Here is a 9,884-nt window from a genome sequence, read left to right on the forward strand (position 1 = left end):
TCCTTGAATAAGTAAAGTTCAGACTCTATTCAATTATAACTTTTTTTCATTTTGAACAGTGGAAGAATAATGGTTTGATGTAAATGATTGTAAGATAAATTTAAAAATAAGTTTATGACCCATGAACTAACTGCTGAAAACAAGAGAAGACAAATTTTTCCTGTTTAATGCTTTTTTTCTTGCAGACCAGAAGCTTGTAAAAGTGTCACCTGGTCTAATAAAATGCATGCTTGATGTAATTGAAAAATATCTAAAAGTTTAATATCTTGATGTTGTTTGAAGTGTAGATTTATGATAGGAGCATCTTGGCCTTGCTTCATTAAACCTTGAGGAATACAAAAAGGAGAAAAAGTACACATATTAAAACCATGATCACTTCCCCTCTTTAATGTAACGAAAATCAGTTCACCATCATAGATATATAGATTGTCAGAGCAGGAAAGAGGTGTGACAATTTTTATGGACACTTGAGCTGATACTCCTCACTGGAATGAGTGCTTCTTCAAATAGTGTCCAATTCCTCTTCTGCTCCTTCTCAGCATCTATTTTATTTATCTTCAAAATGATGTTGGATGATAATGCAGTAACTGGAAAGTGTTCTGGAAATTGATCATGTTCTTTTCAAACTTGTACTGTATAACCTTAAAATCAAAATAGAATTGATTTTCTTGGCTGGAGAGGTGGGGGAGGAGACTTCATTGGTATTTTATACTGAAATATTTTGATAGAAAAAAAATGATTATTTTGTTTTCTCTCCAGTGCAACTGTTGTTCAAGATCTAGAGAAATTTTGGGTTGGAATTCAAAGCAAAACTCTCACATCTATGCGTTCTGAGTCAGTTAATGGGACAGGAAAAAGTAAAAGGAAGGTATGTTTTGAGTGTATTTGCATACTAGAAATTAAGACAATAAATTAATATATTTTTGACTTGACACAAGACATATATTCATTGCCATGTATTCGTTAACTAAGATGGCCAAAATCATTAGATATTTTCAACACTTTTAATTTATCTGCCTAATCCTCTTGCTAAATTGATGAAAAAATAAAATAAAAATTATTCTTCCCCCACAGAAATAAGGAAACTAATAATCTAGTTATTAAAACAAACGTAGCATAAAGACAAAGAAAAGAAAATTGGTCATAAGGAGAACTCTACTGTACTTCATGGTGTACTGTTCTGTTCTTAACTTCTGCACCACTCCCTGGGAACTATAGCTGTGTAGCACTTTCTTAGAAGTGAGTTTATTTTTTGGCCAATAATTATGCTTATATGAAACATTTTAAACAGGATAGGCAGTTAAAGTAAAGAAAGTCTGTTCAAGTTTATCATATTGGTTCTTGACTGTAGCAACACTGATTTGTGTCATCTTGTTATCTAACCAAGAGTGAACACCTCTCTTTTGTTCCTCGCTTCACAAAATGTATTTTCTGTTTCCTATAATAAGGTACTTTTTTTTTCCCAGTAAATAATTTGTAAATATTTCCTCATTTTTTTCCTCACAGCTTATGATAGAATTAGAATGTAACAAGGTAAGAATAATTTTTCTTTAATTTCCCAAATTTCAGTTACCTCAAATTTAAAATTCCTGTCCTACTGGTGCAGGTGTTTCATGGTGGTATCATGAAGCACATGTACATGTAGCATGTATCATACCATTCAAATTACTTCCCTAGTGAGATCTCATTTATGCTTACATTTTATATACAGTTTTGAAGGTACTTTTTATTTTTAATGAGTTAACATCAGTTCTCAGATCAGATTGTTACAATGTGTAAGGTATTGTAAGTAACGAAACACTTGACATCTTCACTCAGACCATGAATGTGAATTCAGTTGATTTCCTGTTTAAAATAAATTGGTATTTATACACCAGTCAATAAACAGTAACTGGAACCTGTACTTTCTTGCAGCGTGGAGGGACTTACACAACACAAGGCCGATGCATCATGGTAAATATTCTTTCTTCAAAAACATTGACATACTGCTGATTGCCAAAGATCTCAAGACCTAGTTAAAAGCTTCTTCTAGTCCTTTATTCCTCTTGTTGCTCAATGTATTTTTCTTTTTGGCCATTTATCTTGGTTGATTAAAATTCCAAACTTTCCAAACGGTTGTCAGCCTTGTTACCATTTCCTCCTACAGGTTCTCTCTAGCTAATCTGGAGTAATTTTCTAATAGAAGTTTTCTTCTTCCTGTCTTCCCTTTTTAGTCATAGTGCTTACTTGCTTTTCAAGATCACTTATTTCAACAGCTCTGAAACATTGCCTTTTGCAAATCATGATCTAGATATAATTTTTTTTTTTTTCTGAAAACTATCACTTTGCATCTCAGTGAAGAAGCCTCTTTTTCTTCTTTCCTTTCTCCCAGCAAATGTGCCCTACATTTCGTAGTGTCTAGTGACTGCATAGTCACATCAGTAAAATTTTTCATCTACTTTTTAATGATCTTGACAGTGCCTACACTACACGATGAGGAGATGCTGTCTCCTCATCAATGATGGACATCAAGTGTATGAGGCCAGATAAAAAAGGGTACAAGTAGCAGATTTATGTTAATTTATACCAGCTGTTTTGGTATAGTTTTGATTATTTGGCATTAAAGATCTCTGAAATAATTTTAATAGTATCAGTGGAATGAAGTCACAGAAAACTTTGTGTTCTTCCTTTTCCCACCAAGTAGACCTTTCTTTCCTGAAAATAATTTATATAAAAATCAATTTTCTGCAAAATAATAAATAGCATTTTGGTTTCTTTACAGGTTGGACCCTCTGGTTCCTCTCAGAACAGCTATTCAGGCAGTCAGGTAAGAGTCCTAACTTCCAGCATTTGCATGTTTTCCTTTAGTAACCTTGAACAACTAAAATTCTGTAACTACAGAGTACTGAGGTGATTTAATACTGTACTGAAATATCATCTCTCCTAGTTAATGTAGAATGCCAGAGTTATTCATCCAGTAAACTGCATGTTCAGTACCTGGACGAGGTTCAGCTACCTACACACTGCTGAGCTCAGTAGCTTGCTGTCAGTATTCTTACCTACAAGATGCTTCACCATCTCTGATTTCACACATTAAGCATTTTTAACAAGCATTGACCCTTTTGAGGGAAAAAAGATTAATTCCACCTTCCTAGAGGATTCCTACCTATCTATGCACATGTGCATGTGCACACAGCCACAAACCATTTTTTTTATCATTTTAGAGACACCTAGGATAATGAAAATGAAATTGTACTTATTATTAATTGATTGGGCTTTTTTTTTTTTGATAATCAAAATGGAAGGACTCATTTTATTTTATTTATTATTTAATTATTTTATTTCTTTTATTTATCACTGTCTTCTCCACAAAAATTTGCAAAATTTCTCCAAACTTCACCAGATATTCATACGTATGTCAAAGCTCCAGTATAATGTCTGTATCACTTTTAACACCAGATTATATTTGCAGTTGAAAATTCAGGGATTTCATTGTCTAGTTAGCCTTTTAAAACTTTTGGGATATGTATGCCTACATTCTCACTGATCATTTTCACTTCTTTAATCACAGAAATGTATACCTGTTTTTTAGTTAATTGTCTCCCCTACCACAGTGTGCCTATTTGCACTTGAACTGTCAGATGCTTTCTGGTATGTCTCCAGTTTCTCAAACTGAGCTTCTTAAGGTTATATTTCTTACTACTTACTATTGATTATATTTATTAGTGAATTATCTGGTAATATTCATTACTTGTAAGTAAAATTACCAGACTCTGAAACATACCAATTATTTTTATGTATATGCTAGATACTGAGTTTCTTCATTGTTTTTCTGTCATATATAATACATACTATTTTCTAAGAGCTGAGTTTCTCATCTTGTCATGTAACTGTCTGAAGTTACTAATTTTTTCTAAAATATGGACCATTTAGTAAAACAACTTGTGGATTTTGAAAGGTGACTTGACCAATAACAAAGTTATAAGAAATCTGGATGATTACTAATGTCTCATACTAAATTAGAATTGTTACATCCAGTTGCCAGTGAGCTGGTAACCTCTGTACTTGCTTATCCCATATTTGTCTGTGCACATGATCATTTGCACAGATTTTAATGTCATAAACAGCAGGGCTTTTGGTTGTTTTCTTTCTGGCCTCCCACCACCTTTTTGTTTTTGCATGGAAATAATTGACTTCTGTTTTTATTTCAGAGTGGGGTAGTCTACACAATAAGCAAGAGTGGATGTGGTCCTGTAAGCACTTTTTTTACATTTATTTTTTTGTCCTCAATGTAACTATATTCATAGTAACTCCTAGCCTTTGGTTGCATTATTTTATATGAGTGTTCATGTGGGAGTTTCTGCTGCAAATAGAAAGTAATGAAGAGAGAACTAGAAGACAAATATTACAATTTATTCAATAATATGAAGTAGTTTGCAAACAGAGATGTTAAAAAGTTAAACAGAAACATATAGATTATAGAATTATGAAAAAAAGGAATGGAAGGGGTTATCTGTTGCACTTACACTACACTGATTATACAAATTGTCTATTCTCTCCTTCTACCCCAGACAAGACTGTTATGAATTGGTCTGCATGTTCTAAGTTTTTCCTCCTCTCAGAATTAATCACACAAATATCTACAATAAATAAGGTTATTTCAGGTTTTCATTCTTTCATGCAGCAGGGATACAAGTGAAGCTATGTATCCTAGACAGATCAAGCCTGTCATCCAGCAATAGGTCAAAGATGCAAGAGTGCTCTAATGTGGTGCTTAAATAGATCAAAAACTTAGATGAAGTGTATTTATCAAGATGGTGACTAATTGTAGGGACTAAAATATTTGAAGGTTTATGTCAAATATATATAATTATTTTGGTTCCCTTTCAACATTTACAAGATAAGATTTTTATTTTTTAATGCAAAGTTACTATGTTCAAACATTTACTCAGTATAAAAAATGAGAAAATTTCTGAAAGGTAGATGAAACAGTCAAGTTTACTCTTTCCTTATCAATGATGGGTTTTTTTGCTGGTTTTTCATAGTATACTAGGTAAACAAAAATAAGCTAGTCATGTAGTTCTATTGCTAAGCACTATCAGTTGTGACTTCAAACTAGAAAAATGGGGATGACTCAGCATCAACAAGGACAATGTTTGCAAAAATGTAAACCATTCATGTTATCAGTACTTGTAAAATGTAAAATTCATCACAATGTGTACAGGATTTTTGCAAAGAACTACAAAATAATAGTTTGGGGGGAGGAGACTATTGATTACATTAATAATAACAAGTGAGATTTACTTTAAAAACCGAAGGCGTTAATTTTTTGTTTCCTTCAGATTTCCACTTCTTAATTTTAACATATATATGTATATATATATTACATGTAGAATTACATATTTGAATTACAAGCATTGTATTAATCTTTATCATTTATTTCTATTAAAATAATGTCTTGACAGTGTCTGTTCTAAAATGTTTCCCAAGTACCACTGGATAATCACTAATTTACAAAGAGCTAATGTGCCTGGCTCATATGTTCACACATGGGTGTTCATGCATAAATAGTGGCAAGTACAATAGTCTCTTTATCATCTGTTCTTTCCATACTCTACCTAAGGATCAGTCAGAATCAAGGATGTCTGAAGTGTGTCTTTTCTTCTTAAGCAATTATAGAAGAGAAATAACTGGTTTCATTTTTTTCTTAGGGAGGTGCTGCTAATGCGTATAGTCAACACGCCTGTCAAGATGTAAGTTGCTTATATATATTTACTGATTGTCTACTACTGTGCTTCTTAGCCCATTTCCTTATTGCATCTGATTCTCTTCTTCAAAGCTATATGATTCTTCCTAAATATATTAAGGAAAATGGTGGTAGTCTGAGGTATTATTCTGAAATTAAAAACCAAAATTAAAAGGTGTTACATTATCACTTCGTCGAAGTGTGATTGTTTGTGTTACAGGCGCTACCCATCACCTGTTCTAAACATGTAATTTGTTAGCCTACTGAAACAGCAAAATTCCTACTGTGTAATGCTTTTTATCTCTTACAGTAATTGTCTTTGGATATTGCATGTTGTGCAGTATTATTTGGGATTTTTTCTACAAATTTTGTGTATTAATACAATAATACTTCAATTAGCAGAAAAATTGCTGTTGTCAATCTCATTTATTTTGTTTTCACCCGAAAGCATATTTTCCACTTTTAAAATCACGAAAGCAAGTGAAAAAAATCTATCAGAAAGACAACACACTCTCCTAGTGCCTGTTAAGAGCTGAAACCTTGGCCAAGAAACTGCTTAATCATATGCTTAAGTTTAAATGCATCATTATTTATATTAATTCCTAAATATTAAATATATTTTGTTTAATATGTAAGTGCAAACTATTTGTGATAGGGCAACATTAATCTTATGACTGTAGTAGAATGTTGGAAGATTTTTACTTCAGCTATCTTTAAGCAAGTTCAGTATACTTTACTATTGTCCTAGATTTATTTAAGTCTGGAGGTAATCAGTTTGAAGTGCACATCCTCTAAGGAAAAAAGCAATGACTTCTAGATATAATTAACAAATTGTTATGTAAATAAATATCTGATTTATGTTTTTATTTCAGAGTGCATCCTCATCCAGTGGTGGTATTGCCTATGGCCAGGTAACTATGTGCTTTCCAACATGTTTTCAGTTTCCTAAACTATTCAGAAACTAAGCAGTTATGCCCAACTTTTACTAAACAATAACAAAATTCAAGGAAGGAGATAAAGGAGGACAGTCTTCCAATGGTTAAGTAATAATCATATCTGGAAATAACTTCAACAGATGAGTTACATGTTTAGTATATGTTGTAGTATCAACATTGTTAGAAGTTTTATACTTTAATTTTTGCACAGAAATTCAATTATCTTTATTCTGTAAATAAACACCAGTTAGTTTTGTTATGATATTCCAAAATCCAATACTTTCTCTGATAGTTACTATGAATTAAAAGTATTTTGACTGTGCAATTGCATATATGGGTTGATGAAATGGAAATCTTCACCACACATTATTTTGCACTTCATTTAAAACGTTTTTATTCCTATGGCACATATTTATTCTGGTTTATATTTCAGTGGTATGTTTTTTAGTTTTGGGGATTGGGTTCTGGGGTTTGGGTTAGGTTTGTTTTTTTTTTCATGAAGTTCGAAAAGATTAAATTTTTTCTACTAATAGATTGTTATAAACTTCCAATTTTATGTTAGATGAATCATTTGCTGCTTTTATACAGTGCTGTGTAAAGCTAGCAAAATAATTGAGGGTTGCAGAAAAATAATAAATGAGTTGATTTATTTCAGTTATTCATTTATTAATTGTCAATCCAGTAATATTTTTATTCAGAATCTAATTTAGTAGATAAATCTTATTTTAGAGAAATTATGTTAGCTATAACATTCTTGTGGAAAATAGTGCTGTAGTTAATTTGTCATACATTTACCTAAACAAAAAACGGATTCTGTATTTTTTACAGTCTGTCCCTTCAAGCAGTTCAGATTCCACTAAGAAGGTAAACACTTATTTTCAATTCAAATGGAAAAAATTCTTATAGTTATAACTTGGCATGACTTATTTCAGTGGTACTACAGTTCCTTTTACCAGTTAAGACTTTTCAAGGTTTTAACCCAGATTGATTCATATGATTTGAATCAGTTTGGTTCTTAGATGCCTTATATTAGCTAGCCATGCTTTGGTGGCTTTTGTTGATAGTTAACTGTATGGAAAATAAAATTTCATACATGTTTATGGGGATTTGTTTTTAAAAAGTTAGGATAGTGATTGTGATGTAATTAGGCCTTTTAAGGATCTAGATTCTGCAATTATTATTCAGATGAGCTGGATAATGAGCGTGATTCAAAGCAATTGAAATCAATAGAATTCATATTACTGTTGAAGTTGACTCATAATATTTACATGGACTCTTCGTCTCAGTTCAGTCCCCAGGAAGCTCTGGGCTAATATTATGGTGTGTTCAGTAAACACACAGTGTACCCATTCATGTCCTCAGATTTTTTTGTATTCATTTTAATTTCACATTATTTTAAGAATTCAAAACATATTGATAGATTTTTTTAATAACTTAGTTTTAAAAACATAATAGTTCTCCCTGTTTTATAGGGATTCTTTACTTCTGATAGCATCAACTTTCTTCTTCCTTTTTATACCACTGGATAATACAAACTGTTTTCAGTTTAAAAAAAAAGGCAGGGGGAAGCTTCTAGTTAGAAAACATTAAAACCTAAACAGAAGATACTAGTATTGCATTTGGCTTCATTTTTTTGAATTAACTCAGTATTAAGCCTTTGTTTAGCATAATACTGAATAAAGAGCAACTAAATTGATATTCCAGTTTGGGGTGGAAAGTTGAAGATCAAAAAGGACACACAGAATAGGCCATTGGATATGGTACAATACATGAAATCCTGCTTTTGCCTCTACAGCTGAGTCATTGTGTGACTGGGAGAAAGTCTTTTATCTCCTTATACTCTTGTGTAAACCATCTATACATACATATTGCTTGGTAATGTGCATTCAATTTTTTTATAAAAACAGTATTTTATAAAAGTGATGATCCATAGCATTATTATTAGAGTTAGTAAATTTAGATAAATCAGTAGTCTTCATTTTCCTAATATATATAACTATTTAAATAAACACTATGATGAATGAACAGTTTTCTCTGATTTTTTCTATAGGTAGTGGTCATTGCCAACAGCAACCCTTTTCCACCTGTGGTAAGCAGTTTTTTTCTACAGGGCTCAGAATTTTGACTCAAAAAGCTTTCAAATATCTACGTGCTTAATTTGTCAAAAAGATTCCTGGTGTGTCGAGACAACTCTTTGGCAGGGAGGGTTTACCCTAGGTGCATAATTATCCTCAGGGAAAGCCAGTAGTATGATAGCGACAAATCTCGTCGTTCTGTGATTGTTATTAATACTTGCAGAGATATTGGATTAGCTGTCAATTCTGGGTACTTCAATGCAGTCTCTGTATTCCTGCATAGTTTTGATTTTTTGTTTCTATTGCCATTTTCTTTTGTAAATTCACTTCCATTCTCATTTTTAAACTATTCCATTTCCACTTGTCTTACTTGGAACTCATACAGTCAGTCAAAGGTAAGTTTAGCCTTAAGACGGTTAAAGTGAATTTGTATGACACAACATTTTATATATATGTTTTTCTGGTGTCTAGTTTCTAATTAAACATGTTGATGTTCTAACCCGAATGAAAATTAGGATGCATTTGTTCTATGCTGTCCTTTCCATACCTTTCACATTTGGTTGTGTATTGCATACAAAAGATAGGGCCCTTTTTCTGCTGCAGTATTCTGTTTGGACAAGACCTTGTGCAAAATAATTAAAGATTGTTTTGTTTCATTTGCAGCGTCATACCTACCCCCAGGTAAGCATACTTTTTTCTTGTGATTTCTATAATAGTAATATAGTTCCTGTGGGATCAAACCAATTTCCTCAGGATAGTGTCTGCTGCCCTTTTACTTGTGTCCTGCATGCCCCAAAATTCAGCAAACAAATGATTAGATCAGGAATTGAATTTGTATGTGTGGTGATATATGTCCAATACAGGTGACAGTGAGACAGGTTGGGGGGATGATGATGTCTTAGCTTCACTCACCACATTTGGAAAAGCCGAGCTGACTGGTAGTGCAAAAAGAGCATAGCCTGTGCTCTGCTATTCTCCACAGAAGCTATAATAGAAGCAGAGGCAAATGCAGAAAATTACTTAGTAGGGTCAGGCTGCCTCCACAAACTTTCAGAGCTGAGGATAAACTAGTTTGATGCTGGGTGTTAAGAATTTGATACTCAGACCATCACACATACAACCTTTCCTTTTATTCCCCCAAGCAAAATA

The sequence above is a fragment of the Athene noctua genome, chromosome 5 (assembly GCF_965140245.1).
Source record: "Athene noctua chromosome 5, bAthNoc1.hap1.1, whole genome shotgun sequence".
NCBI classification, from domain to species: Eukaryota; Metazoa; Chordata; class Aves; order Strigiformes; family Strigidae; genus Athene; species Athene noctua.